The sequence below is a fragment of the Bos taurus genome, chromosome 1, assembly GCF_002263795.3.
Source record: "Bos taurus isolate L1 Dominette 01449 registration number 42190680 breed Hereford chromosome 1, ARS-UCD2.0, whole genome shotgun sequence".
NCBI classification, from domain to species: domain Eukaryota; kingdom Metazoa; phylum Chordata; class Mammalia; order Artiodactyla; family Bovidae; genus Bos; species Bos taurus.
In genome coordinates this window covers 60,581,606-60,598,107 of record NC_037328.1, presented here as the reverse complement: position 1 = coordinate 60,598,107, position 16,502 = coordinate 60,581,606, and the positions used below count along the sequence as shown (strand labels likewise).

At 39.2% G+C, this 16,502-nt stretch overlaps 1 protein-coding gene across 2 annotated transcripts in view; it reads left to right on the top strand.

Moving 5' to 3' along the window:
• The window catches only part of LSAMP (limbic system associated membrane protein), a 715,534-nt gene that overhangs the window by 594,187 nt on the left and 104,845 nt on the right, over positions 1-16,502 (top strand).

Genomic DNA, 16,502 nt, shown 5'->3' with positions numbered 1-16,502 from the left:
ACAAGCTAAACCATTTCATTGAAAACATTTTTTTTTACTGTTTATATTATGCTCACAAACAAGTACCCAATTATTTGGGAACTGCCCTTTGTTATCTTACTCTTCCCTGCGAATTTTCTTTGATGTGGAGTCAGGCAAATCTGACTGGGGACATAGCCTACAGTGAGCTTGAAGGAGAGCAGAAACTCAGAAGATGGATAAGCTAGAGAAGCAGGAATGGGAGTTAGAACTAAGGTTTATAAGCTGAGCAGTAAATTGATCCAAGTGGGAGCAAGATGGAAGCAGGAAACAAGACTTGAAGACAACTGTAGCTAATTACATTGGGTGTGTTGGCTGTTTGACAGTTCAGGACTGAGATGGGAAACCAACCCACTTGTGCAGTTGTTGAAGGAAAGGGAGTTTGTTTTCCGTATCCCAATTATTCTGACTTGATGATAACATCAAATTATTAGGGTTACTGTTTACCTCTTTACTTGGGTTTCTCTATGTAGAACCTAAGAATTCAGATCAGTTCCCCAAAAGTTATTTTGCTCATTCTTTGAAATCAAACTAGCAAAGATAGAATTAGCCACCTCTAATTCAGTTTAATATGTAATACCTGATTATTGGACCACATCTCATCTCTGAGCTCTCTTGGAAAAGCATGTCTAAAATAAGGAACAGGACTTAACATGCAAGGAGCACCTGCTGTGTGCCAAAAACTGTGCCAAACTCTTTATACATAGTAATTTATTTAAAGCCTTCAGCAAACAAAGCTATTAGCTTTACTTTACAGATGAATAAATTAAGCCTTTGATGGTTGAAGTGACTTGCTCCTGGATATGCAGCTAGGAGGAGAGAGAAATGGGATTCCCAAGTTAAAGATCTTTTTGCTCTTCCATACTGTCTCCCTCTTTGGATTACAGAGCTGTGAACTGCTTGCTCTTTGAAGTTTACTCTGCAGATAGCTACGTGTTGCAATAACTATGATAACGAAGTTGATCTCATGGCAGTACCTACCCCCAGACAACATCTGATTCATTTAAGTCTTTTGCTCTCCAGAGCAGTATTATTTTCCTCAAGACTTATATGAAAAACAATTCAAGAAAACTGAGGGGAAATCAAGTGTAGTCTCAGTACCATGCCTAATAAATACTGATCTCAGATAGACAAAATGGAGTGAATAAAAGTAACTTCGGATCTCTCAAAGACAAAGGGACACATGTTATAAATGGCAGAACTCCATCACTGAATCCTTTTCTGGCATAATACTGAAGGCAAGAGCCTCAGAGTGAAATTCCCTGGGCTGGTAACCTCATCAGCTCTTTTTTCCTTTTGACATTGGCAAAAGCCTATAGTCTGGATGGGAGCTCTAATTACTCTCCATAAGGTTTCAGCACCTGTTTCCATGGTCCAGTGGTCAGATGAACAGACAGAATGCCAAAAGTCATTTTTGCTATTTCCAGTTCTGCCAGAGCCCCATGACCTGGGAATTCTGGCTGACCTCATCTCACCTCCCCAGCATTTTGCAAACCAGGAGTGCCCAGTATTTTCTCACTCCCAGAAGCCCCTCACAAATATGCTATAGGCTCTTGACTTGCTGACACTCTAGGATGAGAGATGCACCTGAGGGGCAATCGACATGAAGCCTCCTCTTTTGCCGAGAACTGCAAGTGCCAGTGCAGCTGAGGGAAATGAGCATCTTGGTGTCTCCTGCTGGGTTCTTATGCCAGATCTTTGATGTATTGTAAACATGTGACTTCTCTATGCAGAGCTGAATTTCCTGTAGTACATGTTCCCAAGTAAGCCCCATACAGCTGCACAGCCTGTGACTTTAATAACTCTCAAAGCCTTTTCCTGGTTTTGTGTTACTGACTCACTCGAAAAGGATCAATTTATATTAAAGGCCAAATATTAAAAATTCTAGACAGGACTCTAGAGTACCTATTTTGAAATTTAATTGAAATCAGTGCAATGTTGTTCACAGATGAAAAACTGAACAGGTATATTTTGGAAGCTTGTAATGATAGCTCTGTATTGTGAAATGAAACCCAGCAGGGAGGAAGGTAAAACATTGATTTTTTTCAGGATGCCGTGTGTCTGTGCACTAAAGAATGCTTCCCAATCTCATCAGTGTCTCCTATTAGAGCACCTGTGAGCTTCCTGCCCTTTGAAGTACTTAGGAGAGAAAGGCGATGCTCTTATTGTCTCCCCATATTCCAAACTTTTGAGAAACTTTTCATACCTAATAGAGACAATCCCAACCTACAAATGGAGTGTATTTCAAAAGTGCGTTTTTGGTTGTTCTCTGTACCCTTTGTACTTATTTCCCGCAGAAATAAGATTCTACTTGATGATTAAATTGCAAAATAAGCATACAGAAAATCATTTCATCCATGATACACTGAAATATACTATATAACCACCAAGTGCCAGTCACGTGCTGAGCCATGAAGACCCACAAACAAATTCCCTTAAGAAATTTACATTATTGTGAAAAATACAAACTGTTTTGGAAAGCAGGGTTCAATATGGTGAGATAGGTACTGTGAGGAAGATACGCAAAAATGCCCTGGGGTCCAAAGAAAGTGAAGTCGCTCAATCGTGTCCGACTCTTTGTGACCACATAGACTGTAGCCTACCATAGACTGTAGCCTACAGGCTTCTCCATCCATGGGATTTTCCAGGCAAGAGTACCGGAGTGGTTTCCTTCTCCAGGGGATCTTCCCGACCCAGGGATCGAAGCCGGGTCTCCCGCATTGCAAAGGAGGGAACAACTAAATCTAGTTTTTAAAGAAAAGAATGTAAAGTCAGAGAGTGAGTAAAGAAGCAGAGAAGTGCAAAAGCACAGTATCTTTGGGAAAGTGCAATAGAGATGTGTGGGGAACGAAGAATGATGAAGTTGGAAAGGCAGGCAAGAGATGAAATGAATGTTGAGACAGGGTACCAGAGGAAGGAACTTTGATGGTTTATCCTGGTAGTGATGAGAAATGATTATAAAGAGTATCCCCAAAAGATTTGCATAATCAGATCTGCATTTTAGGAAAATTGTGCTGAGAATGAAGGGTAGATCTGGGAGAAGTGAGAGGAGACTGGGACACAGATATTTATATATATATATATTATATATATAATATATATAATATATATATAAATATAATATCTATATATATAGATAAAATATAATATATACATATATATGTGTAAATAATTTATATATATAATATCTAAATATTATATTTAGAAATAATTTCAGTTTTGCTAGCCTAATAAAATGAAGTAACATGGAGTGATAAAATAATTTGAATTGTTCTTCTAATTTGTTTCTTACAGTTTTATCTGAGCCTGTTTTTTGTGTGTTTGAGGGATGGGGGAATTTGAATCTATAAGATAAACTTCTAAAATGAGTATAAAACTGTAAGCTTTTAAGATTTCTTCTTGAATCAGTTTTGATAAGTTATATTGTTTGGATATATAATTGTTTCATCTAAATTTTTAAAGCATTTGACATAATATTTTTAATTTCACAACAATAATTCTGAAAATATGCATGATCGTTTCTTGTCTTTTTCAGCTATAGTGATATTCAATTTTTGACTAACATCTATACTTCTAGATACTTTTTCTACTCCTAATATTTACTTGTATCTTTTCTCCTTTTTTTTTTTTGACTGCTCTTGACAGAGGCTTGATAATTTTTAATTTTTTAAAGGACAAACATAATTTTGTTCATTTTCTTCTGTGTTTTTGTCATATTGTTCCATTTTACAATAATTTAGGGTCTTATCTATGTTGTCATTTTCTTCTAGTTCCTATGAGTTTATTATGTTGTTGTTTTCAGTTCAGTTCAGTTCAGTCGCTCAGTCATATCCAACTCTTTGCAACTCCATGAATCACAGCACACCAGGCCTCCCTGTCCATCACCAACTCCCAGAGTTCACTCAAACTCATGTTCATCGAGTCGGTGATGCCATCCAGCCATCTCATCCTCTGTCGTCCCCTTCTCCTCCTGCCCATATTCCCTCCCAGCATCAGAGTCTTTTCCAGTGAGTCAACTCTTTGCATGAGGTGGCCAAAGTATTGGAGTTTCAGCTTTAGCATCAGTCTTTCTAATGAACACCCAGGACTGATCTCCTTTAGAATGGGCTGATTGGATCTCCTTGCAGTCCAAGGGACTCTCAAGAGTCTTCTCCAACACCACAGTTCAAAAGCATCAATTCTTCGGCGCTCAGCTTTCTTCACAGTCCAACTTTCACTTCCATACATGACTACTGGAAAAACCATAGCCTTGACTAGATGGACCTTTGTTGGCAAAGTAATGTCTCTGCTTTTGAATATGCTATCTAGGTTGGTCATAACTTTCCTTCCAAGGAGTAAGCGTCTTTTAATTTCATGGCTGCAGTCACCATCTGCAGTGATTTTGGAGCCCCAAAAATAAAGTCTGCCACTGTTTTCTACTGTTTCCATCTATTTCCCATGAAATGATGGGACCAGATGCCATGATCTTCATTTTCTGAATGTTGAGCTTTAAGCTAACATTTTCACTCTCTTCTTTCACTTTCATCAAGAGGCTTTTGAGTTCCTCTTCACTTTCTGCCATAAGGGTGGTGTCATCTGCATATCTGAGGTTATTGATATTTCTCCTGGCAATCTTGATTCCAGCTTGTGCTTCTTCCAGACCAGTGTTTCTTATGATATACTCTGCATATAATAACTTCTAAAAGTATATGCCGAGCTCATTAATCTTCAACATCTTTTTCTTCATAATGTAAACACTTAATGTCATAGGTCACCCTCTGAGAACTGAAACCCAGAGAAGTTGGTTTGCAGTATTTCTTTTATTGTTCATTCTTATTTTATTAAGATTTATACCATTGCTCCTGAGTTATCTATAATTTCTAAATGGACAGGATTTTGTTTTCTAGTTAAATTTTGTCCGGCTTATAATTTTAACTGCATTTTGGCCAGAGATTGTGATCTGTGAATACCAGTCCTGTTTATTGAGACTTGCTTTTTTGTTCCTGAATGTGACTTGTTAATGTAAATGATCCATATGTATTTAGGAGAATTTGTATTCTCTACTTGTTAGGTATGATACTCTGAATATGCCTAGAAATTGGTTGCCTTAATGAGTTAACATAACGTGTCCAACTAAGGCCATGATAATGGAGAAGGAAGATGTATCGGAGCTAACTTCATTAATTGGATGTTGATATTATGGAAGTTGAAATTTTAAGATGATTTAACAGTACTCTGACTTAGGTTACTAAGGGGATTTAGATGCCATATATTGGCCTGCCCAGGTGGCGCTAGTGGTAAAGAAGTCGCCTGCTGATGCAAGATATGTGGGTTCAATCCCTAAGTCAGGAAGATCCCCTGGAGGAGGAAATGGCAACCCACTCCAGTATTCTTGCCTGGAGAATCCCATGGACAGAGGAGCCTGGTGGGCTACAGTCCATGGGGCTGCAGAGTCAGGCACAACTGAGCAACTGAGCACATTGAGAGAGGAAATACAAGGGGATAAGCTGGTTTGTGATGATAGGATGGAAAATTGACTTTTGACATGTTACTTTTGAAATGCTGGTTAATATATGTAGAAAATAGTTGAAAATAATGTATCTGTAGCTCAGCAGAGAGACGTGGCCTTAAAACACTATTTTGGGAGGTATCCACGTCAAGGGGGTAATTGCAGCCTAAGTTAAGTAAGTAGAACGAGAAGAGAAGGCAGCCAAGGACACACTTTGAAACCTATAAAAATGTATTATTATACATATGCCTTCTTCATATGCCTTCCAGCTAGTATTTTGCTGCTAAATTGGCAAAAGGCAGTGATTATGTAAGTTGCTCTTAGTTGCCATCACTGACAGTTTAAATCCAGACTCTCAGACCCAGAATGTTTCTTGTAGCAGAGACTCCAAAAGGTTTGTTCCGAGAAGCTGACGGCAGTCCATAAATGTGCTCTTGCTGCTTTAGTTTTCTCACTAAGCTTTAAAGAGGAGCCTGCTACTCACGACCAGAGCTAAGCTGAACACAGAGGGATGAGGAGAATATGTGTGGGTCGGAGATATGGAAATTTTTTTGACCTTGTCAAAATCTGGAGAGAAAAAGGTAAAAACTTCAGTAAAGAAGAATTTTAACAAATAAATAAGAAAATAGTTTATACTACATTAGACATTTTTGACTACAGGATCTATAGCCATAAGCCAACATCAAATGTTTCCATCTGATGCAGAATCCACTGTATTAGGGCCATGGGCCCATGAAGCACGTAACAAGAGAATACGATTTTTTTTTTTCTAATTTGTCCTTTTTGTTTTATTTTTAGTTTCCCCCTTGATACTGAAGACGACAAAAAAAAAAAAAAAACAGGAGTCAAACCAATGGGACTGCCAACTTTTCTCCCTTTGGTTGTGCATCTGCTCTTTTACCTTCCAACTTAACACTATGCAGAAAACTGGTAAATGTAGATGATCCTCAAATGCCTGTCTTTGAGACTTAGGGTCAAAGTTTGTAGGAAATGCTGGCTCTGATATCCAAGAGCAATTTGAGTTAAGATGAAGCTCTTATTCTTCTCCTACTTCAACTTTTTTAGAAAGTAGCATCTGCAAGATCACAATCCATACCCAAATTCTGTAGTCTGTCGAGCTTAGGGAAGGCTTGTCATGAAACAGACATCCCAAGGGTAAATAGTTAAGTGTAATTCCACATCCAAATTATTTATCATACTTAGAGAACCACTGCGAGGAAGTAAAGGATTATAATCTATAGTGATCCTTCATTGTCTTTCTGCCACTCATATTTTAAGAAAGCAGGACATTCCTAATGGTCATCAGGAAGACCATATTTCAGTTTGGAAACTAGGTCTGTCCCTCTGCAATAAATTAGATGTGAATAAATATAGACTCCAGTGCCGTTTTTAGAGAATTTTGTTGTCAATAGTAAGCACAATTTAAAGCAGAGCCAGATGCCATGTCCCCTTCTCAGGATGTTTAAGAATCTAGTGTGTTGCTGACTGTGCAAAGTTGATGTTTGGACTATGTATAGAGGCAGATACCAGATCATTCTAATCAACAGAATAAAACAGCATCACATTTAGATTTCATGGCAATTTGACAAATAAGATTTAGTGGATGTGTAAGATTGAGTTATTGAGATAATTCACTCTCCACCTTCTGATGAATACTTATGTGTTCCTAGGATGTAGTTTAAAATTAGGCATCAGGCAGTTATGCACACAAGGGTAATCACAGCTCTCCTAATAATAATTTTTTTTGAAGTACCTTTCTATTATTCACCAAGGAAAGTAGGCCCAATGACTTATAGTAACTGTGAATGCTCTGCTCTGCCTCTTCTTTCCAAAGTGAGGCATCCTTCCCTTATGTAATCCCATTTCTGGAGGATTTCCTAGGAAGGCTCTGCCCTCTGAAACAAACAGGTGTTAAAGTAAATCTGATGCAAATAAAGACTCCTGCTGTCATGGAGACACATGCTTTTTACCTATATAAATGCATTTCTCAGAAAGCTTTCACTGGTGAGAAAGACTGTTTGAAAGGAAGCCGAGCTAGCTAAAAATGTTATTCTTTGTACCCTGAACTCATCTGCTTTGGCTTCAGATTGGCCGACTTAGTTACATAGCGTGTGTGTTTAACATTAAAATGAGGCTTCTTTTATCCTTTTCCATGACTTCAGCACAATTGTATCCTTTGGGTTCTAGATACTGAACTAATTTGTCTACATTTATACTGTGGTACCATCTGAGATGCCCATGGCTGTCTACCTCTTGATGTATGGCTTCAAATGATAGCTCATTGGCCTCTGTAACCCACACTCGAAGTGCACTCAGAGTGACCAAAGAGAACTTTACACACACTAGTTCCTCTCTTGCCTAGTTTGAGCTCCCTTTATGGCTATTCAGTGAGGTGGTCATAACTGAAGATTTCTCACAATCTTCAGATAAAAAAGCTTCGTGCTGCCCAAATCTTGAGCTTTTTTCTACGTGAGGTCTACCTGATTCAGGCACATTGAGGGAGGATGGGCCACTGGCTGGTCACCAGATAGATCTCCATCTAATTATATCTTGTTAAGCTCAAAGAACTCTCTTTTGGGTGCCTGAATGTATGCAGCAAACTTCAGGCTCTAGAACAAATTTAGAGAATCATCTATTGCTACTAAAGTGGTCTGAGATGCAACCGAAATAATTTGTTCAGAGTGAAATGGAATCCTCAACTCTGTTTCCTTGGCTTTTCTGGAAATTCAGCTCTCTCTAGAAAATACTTAGGAAGCCTAAGCCGAAAAGAAAAATCTGTAGGTGGCCCCAGAACAGTATTCCCCAAAGTGTGCCTTATGCCTTACTCTATTAAACACTCTGGAAAGCAGTTTCATGGTCAGATAAATTTGAGGAATACACTGCCTTTACCTTTTGGAAATTCATGATACATATAACATTTTAAATGTTGTAGGGACTTTTACATTTAAAAATAAGCTGGTTTTTTTAATCCAGTGTTTCCCAAATTCATTCTGCCAGATGAACTATTTTTTGCATAGCAGTGCAGTCTCAGAACACTCATAGAAAGAGCTAAGAGCTCCCCCTCACCCCAGTTTCCTTAATGTAAATCCTTAAGCTGGTGGGTGTTTTTTCAATTTATTCAAACCCCTAGGACATCCTCAGGAGGAATATGATGGGCCAGAGATTTGAAGCTCAAGTGAGATGTAAATCTAGGGTGGAAGACTAAGCTGTTCAGAGTTGGACACTCACAAACTGCCCCCATGGGAAGTGGCACTTTGCCTACCAGTGTGGCCTCCTGGCGTCGTTCCTCTTATAAACCAAATTTGCCCTTCCAATGTAATTAATGTAAGAAATCAGAGGTGGGAAAGCCAGTGATTTTTGCCAGAGGCATTCTGAATCTATTCCATCAGGCAGTGAGTCAGGTCTCATCTTTTCATTTTAAAGAAAGTCCAGACACTCTTAAAACGTGTTCTATTTTTAACAAAACGCTATTAAACTGTCACATATTCTTCTTCTGTTTTCTTCTTCACTGCTGCTGATAGTGACCAAGATATTTGTATGAGAATAAAAGCTGTCTCTTTTATATTCAACTGACATCTCTACTTCCTTGATATTATTATTTTGCATTTCTATAGCTTTTATCTCTCCAGAAAGCTTTACAATCATTCATTAGTTATTCCTCACAGCCTCCCTGTTAGGTACAACATTACCTAACAGGTAGTGATTTACCACTTTTCCATTTTATTCTCCTCTACTCTGTCCCCTTCCCTCTTACACAGGGCCTACTGTGTGTCAAGCTTTCATATCATGTAGTCACCATAATCCTTAGTAGTGAGAAGATTTCTGGATGGGGCTGAGTTAGATTCATGCTGCTCTGCCCTCTTCCCTCCAAGTCTGCTATAGAGAAAATTGTGTGCAACAATGACACCAACCAAATAAGGGAATAAATTGTTGGCTTTATAAAGAGCTGGACAAACACCTAAGGAATGCCCCTCCACCACCCCCTATTCTGCCCACAAACACCATAGCCCAACCCTATGCAGTTCAAGGTTTCTCAGGTAAGAGGTACCAATAGGAAACTTAAACTTGGAGTCATAAGTAAGGCTTCTTATTTATTCACTTCCCACCCTACCCTCTCCCCGCCACACACATCTACAAGTCCAGGTCTTCATTAACCCAATCTGTGTCAGAGGCAAAGAGTGGGAATAGAAACAGACATGGAGTTCCAAACCAAATGGCAGGCCTTGCTCAAGATTTGTTTTCTAGGGAATAGAAGAGATCAGCCCATACATAAGCACGGAAGTGCCACCTTCAAGACATAGAAACTCTGCACTTGTAAATCACGACCATAAGGACCAGGGTTCTGTTCCATTAGAAAGTCCTTGCACTGAGGCTAATCACACGGAAAAATAGTAGACACTGTGTCTCTTAGGAGCAGTTTAGAAAAATGACAACAGCAGGAAATATTCCTTACTTCCCAAGAGTGGTATTACCTATCAACATCATTTTACAAATGAGAAAACCATGGTACAGGTGATTAAATGAATGCTAAAGTTTCACATAAGCTAGGGCATGGCAGACCAGATGGTCTCTCTTGTTTCTGATGCCCTGGTGTCTACTGTCTGTTGGACCAAAAATCACCAACCCTATAGGCTACTGGTCTCATCTTTTTCTACCCTCTTTTCTCCATGATTATTTTTACCTTAGGCACCACTGTATATATCCAGAGGCAGCATATTACATCTTACATTTATACCTGGGATAGATAGTGCCCACTTTATAACAATACCTACCTGGTGCTAGCTAGGAATCAATTTGAGTAGAATATCTATGTGGCAACTATTTGGACAGCTTATGGTCACTTTTTACCTGTTAGTGTGCTTTCTTCATAGGAGACTCCATTAGTATCTTAATATGGGGTCTTTTATGGCAACCCACTCCAGTATTCTTGCCTGGAGAATCCCAGGGACAGAGGAACCTGGTGGGCTGCTATCTATGGGGTCGCACAGAGTCAGACATGACTGAAGCGACTTAGCAGCAGCTGCAGCAGCATGGAATCTTTTAAATTTCATACAATTTTAAAGGCAAAATTTAGTGCTTTGCTGTCTTATTTTTAAACCTTAGGAGATAAAGAGAAACAAATTGAAGGGAGAAAGAATTTTGAAAAACTAGAAAAGAGGAAGAATAACAGTTAATAGCCTGACCAGGAGAAGACAAGAAAAACAAAAGCAGATATGAATATTTAAAACTAAGAGCAGAATAGAGATTATATTTAGTGAAAGAGCCAATAGTCCAACACATCCTTCAATGAATTTTAAAGATATCAAAATCTTAAGTAATAGATGCTCATGATTATAACCCTGACTCTTCAAAGAAAGAAGATGAATCTTTTGAAGATTTTTCTGATGCGGACCATTCTTTTAAAGTCTTTATTGAATTTGTTAGAATATTGCTTCTGTTTTCTGTATTTATTTCTTGGCCACAAGGCCTGTGGGATCTTGGCTCCCTGACCAGAAATCGAACCCACACCCCCTGTATTGAAGGATGAAGTCTCAACCACTGGACCGCCAGAAAAGTCCCAGAAATTTACTTAATAGCAGTGTTTTCTGTTTAAAATGGCAGGAATATATGTGTGACATATTTAAGGAAGATTTCCAAGCAAAGAAGCTAAAATGTAAAATGTCTTACTGCCTAAAGATGGAACTCCCCAGCTATTAAGAAACAAACAAACAAAAAACTTGGCTATCCAGAAGGAATCATTCCCAAAGAGTCTTAGATAAATATGGTCTTACAGATAGATTTTATTCTGCCAGGAATAAATATACTGAAAGGGAATTACAAGTTTGTCATATGTCCTTATTATGTATTAAAGACACACATCCCTTCTCATGCTACTTCTGCCTACCTGCTCCTCCCACAATCCATAGATCCATACTGAATAACATGTATAGCCCCTTGATCCACTCCCAGAAAAAGTTTTTTTTTTTTTTCTTAAAGATTTGTATTTGTGTATTTATTTATTTTTGGCTGTGCTGGATCGTCGTTGCTGCACCCAGGCTTTCTCTAGTTGCAGAGAGTGAGGGCTACTCTCAAGTTGCGGTGCCTTCTCTTATTTTGGAGCATGGGCTCTAGGGCACACAGGCTTCAGTAGTTGTGGCCCCTGGGTTTAGTTGCTCTGCAGCATGTGGGATTTTCCCGGAGCAGGGATCAAACTAGTGTCCCCTCTATTGGCAGGTGGATTCTCAACCACTGGACCACCAGGGAAGATCCAGGGTTTTATATTAAAAATTGATGTGATTCATGTTGATGTATGGCAGAAGCCAGCACAATACTGTAAAGTAAATATCTTGCAAGAAAAAAAAAAAGACAAAAAATAAACATTGCCATTTAAAAAAATTGATGTTATTAATCTGAAATTGAGATTCAGCTGGGCATCCTTTATTTTTATTTGCTAAGCCTGTAAAGTGCATTCATGAAGTTCTAATGATCAATTGATTTGTGTAACTAGTGGAGATTGTGCTGTTCCTCTAAAGACACCTTGCCCCCAGGACCCAGAACTTACTAGGAGTCATCCAACTTCATCTCTCTGATCCTTTGATGAGCGTTTGGTCTCTTGGCTGTCCAAGATCTTTGACCAACAACATCAAAATGATACATCCCCAGAGTTCTTAGGGATGGTCCTTCCTGGCCTTTAAGACTCTATAAGTCCAATCAAGACATCGGACTGCTTTGATATCAAGAGCCATTGCTTGTGAAATAGAAAAAAAGGATCGTAGAACAACAATCTGATAGTTAAAGAATCAAAGCCTGTATTTATACCTGATGATTCTGGTAATTGTCATTGGAAAAAGCCTAACATAGATTTTTTAAAGGCCGTGAATAAACTCAGTTCTCCTTTTTCCTTTTTTTTACATTTTCCTGCATTTAGCAAGATGTATTAACCCTTGATTTCCCCTCCTTTCATTCCTTTTCATTCATCTGCATTTGGTTCTCTTGAGAATAATGAAGGGAAATCAGAGTGCTTTTGTGGGTTTTGACAGCCAAGTGCAAATAGATAGATTAAAAACATGGTGTTTCTTTTTGTAATTTAAATAGAGGAAAGATTGGTGGGTAATATGCATAATATGTGTTCACTGGTAACAAGCTAGCAGTAGGAAGAGGGAGAAAATATGGAGGTACTATCTGTGTTGTTCTACTTTTAAGCACGAGATTGATTTTAAATTTTTCCTGCGTGTCAGTTTCATTACAGGCAAATTAATCCTTCTTTCAGTGACTTGAGACTTTTTTCTGAACTCCTTGTGGGAAAAAAATATGTATCAATGGTTTTCATTTTTCAGGAACAGTGAATTAAATCTGAATGCTGAGTTAGTGATTCTAACTCAGAAGATGGTATTTTAAATAAGATGGTCTGCCACGAAGCCCTCACTTTTTCCTGCATTGTGTTCTCTGTCTCCCCAAATTATAGCCTAACATAGAAAGCTCAGAATGAGCTTATTCTCCCCACTTTATATCACATAGCATTTCAGTGTGAGGATATTCTTTCATCCAAAGGGTCTTGGATAAACTCACGTATGGTTAGCACATACTTTACTTCCCAGCTTCTCACCTTTTATTTTTAGGTGCAGCATGTAAATAGGGACAAAGTGGAAGTACAGAAGGGAATATTAGGGTATAGATGGTGGCCGGAAGCAAGGAATGGTAGGTGCTGAGGAAAATGTTAGGGCTCGGGCGGATGAATCAGATATCTGGATATGATTGCCCTACATGAATCAGGTGCACCACAGACCTTTCTCTGATTACACTAGAGGTTGTTATTCATCTGCTAAGTCACGTCCAACTCTTTGTGACCCCATGGACTGCAGCATGCCAGGCTCCTCTGTCCTTCACTGTCTCCCAGAGTTTGCTCAGATTCATGTCCGTTGAGTCAGTGATACCATCCAACCATCTCATCCTCTGTTGCCCTCTTCTCCTCCTGTCCTCCATCTTTCCCAGCATCAGGGGAATGAGTCAGCTCTTTTCCAGTGAGTCAGCTCTTTACATCATGTGACCAAAATATAGAAGCTTCAGCATCAATCCTTCCAAAGACTATTCAAGGTTGATTATCTTTAGGATGACTGGTTTGATCTCCCTGTGGTCCAAAGGACTCTCAAGAGTCTTTTCCAGCACTGCAATTCAAAAGCATTGATTCTCTGGATCTCAGCCTTCTTTGGTCCAACTCTAACATCCATACATGACTACTGGGAAAAACTTTAACTATATGGACCTTTGTCAGCAAAGTGATATCTCTGCTTTTTAATATGCTGTCTAGCTTTATCATGGGGCTTCCACTGTGGCTCAGCTGGTAAAGAATTTGCCTGCAATGCGGGAGACCTGGGTTCAATCCCAGGGGTTGGGAAGATCTCCTGGAGAAGGGAAAGGCTACCCACTCTAGTATTCTGGCCTGGAGAATTCCATGGACTGTATAGTCCATGGGGTCACAAAGAGCTGGACAACAACTGAGCAACTTTCACTTTCACTAGCTTCGTCATAGCTTTCCTTTCAAGGAGCAAGTATCTTTTAATGTCATGGCTGCAGTTCCCATCTGCAGTGATTTTGGAGCCCAGCAAGAACTGGACATGGAACAACAGACTGGTTTCAAATAGGAATAGGAGTACGTCAAGGCTGTATATTGTCACCCTGCTTATTTAACTTATATGCAGAGTAAATCATGAGAAACGCTGGGCTGGAAGAAGCACAAGCTGGAATCAAGATTGCCAGGAGAAATATCACTAACCTCAGATATGCACACCACCCTTATGGCAGAAAGTGAAGAGGAACTAAAAAGCATCTTGATGAAAGTGAAAGAGGAGAGTGAACAAGTTGGCTTAAAACTCAACATTCAGAAAACGAAGATCATGGCATCTGGTCCCATTACTTCATGGGAAATAGATGGGGAAACAGTGGAAACAGTGGCAGACTTTATTTTGGGGGGCTCCAAAATCACTGCAGATGGTGATTGCAGCCATGAAATTAAAAGACACTTACTCCTTGGAAGGAATGTTATGACCAACCTAGATAGCATATTCAAAAGCAGAGATATTACTTTGCCAACAAAGGTCCGTCTAGTCAAGGCTATGGTTTTTCCTGTGGTCATGTATGGATGTGAGAGTTGGACTGTAAAGAAAGCTGAGCGCCGAAGAATTGATGCTTTTGAACTGTGGTGTTGGAGAAGACTCTTGAGAGTCCCCTGGACTGCAAGGAGATCCAACCAGTCCATTCTAGAGGAGATCAGTCCTGGGTGTTCATTGGAAGGACTGACGCTAAAGCTGAAACTCCAATACTTTGGCCACTTCATGCAAAGAGTTGACTCATTGGAAAAGACTCTGATGCTGGGAGGGATTGGGGGCAGGAGGAGAAGGGGACGACAGAGGATGAGATGGCTGGATGGCATCACTGACTCGAAGGACATGAGTTTGAGTGAACTCTGGGAGTTGGTGGTGGACAGGGAGGCCTGGCGTGCTGCGATTCATGGGGTTGCAAAGAGTCAAACATGACTGAGTGACTGAACTGAACTGAACTGAACTGAAAATGTAATCTGTCACTTTTTCCACTTTTTCCCCTTCTACACTAGAAAAGAGACATCTAAATTCTTGGGCTAGGGCTGGTGCATTAAAGAAGTATCCATGCATACTTTAATTCTGATTGTAGTGCATAATGGGGCCATCTAAATTAAGAGTGAGAGAGAACAGAAAGTGAAAGTGCAAGTAGGAAAGCAGAAAATGAGACCTGACTGAACTATGGCATAGAAGGAATTAGAAGGTGGAAGGGGCTGTGAAGCAATGACATCCTGCCTGGCAGGAGACAACTGTGAAGTATGCCTGGTGATTCCCAACATGGGCCTCCAGCTTCCTTAAGGCTTAAAACTTCCATAATTTGGGCATCCTCTTGAAAAACAAGAATACATTTTGGGTATAAAAGTCAATTTTTACTTACAGTAAAGATAGATGTTGCAATAAATTGAAAAACTTTAAAAACTGGTGAAGTGAAGAAGAGAAGTCACTCAGTTGTGTCCGACTCTTTGCGACCCCATGGACTGTAGCCCACCAGGCTCCTTGATCCATGGGATTTTCCAAGCAAGAATACCGGAGTGGGTTGCCATTTCCTTCTCCAGGGGATCTTCCCAACCCAGGGATTGAACCCAGGTCTCCCGCATTGTAGGCAGACTCTTTACAGTCCAAGCTACCATACTGAAATACAACAAAATCAACAGATTATCATCATTTTATTAACTAACTGCTGATATACATCTAATACTTTTATCCCTCCATTTTTTGGTTGCATATATTTTGATGGCTTCTTTATAAGACTAAATTTTTATAATTTTTCTATAGAATATGTAGAAAGACAATTTAATTTCTTCTTTGCTACCAATGTTCAAAGATGTATTATAGCATTGATAATTTTAAAAATTCCTTTCAATTTCATATCTGTTATTGGCAATATCATGCACATGTTTTGGAATGTTGTCAGTTTGGGGGAAAGGAAACCTCTATTGGGATCCTCTCGTCTTTGAGCTGTCAAATAAAGGCATTTCAAGTTTTCTCATACAGTAACTATTCAAATATTCTTTGAGTTGACTCTATTGACCAGTGTTTTCATTCTGGTGGCAAACTAAACATTTTATGTTATCTTTGTTGGTTTTAATGTTTTATGCAAAATTGACAAGAAATTTAAATATTGCTTGATTCAGTGATACAGTGGGATTTTACAACTTTCCATGCCACCACACCCAGTATTTCTAATAATGTGAAAGACAACGTTCCTAAAAATAAGATTGCTAATAAACGCCTTCAGTTTACATAAAAAAAAATAAGGCATAGAGGTCAAGTGAGCAAATCAAGGATTTATTAAGCAGTAGTCACTCTCAGGGGGAGAGGGGCCAGATTCAGTTGTGTAGCTGCCCTGAGTTTCTTTGACAAGTTGGTCGTATGCAGTGTGAAAATGAATGGGTGGAATATTCATTAAAGAGGGAGGAGTT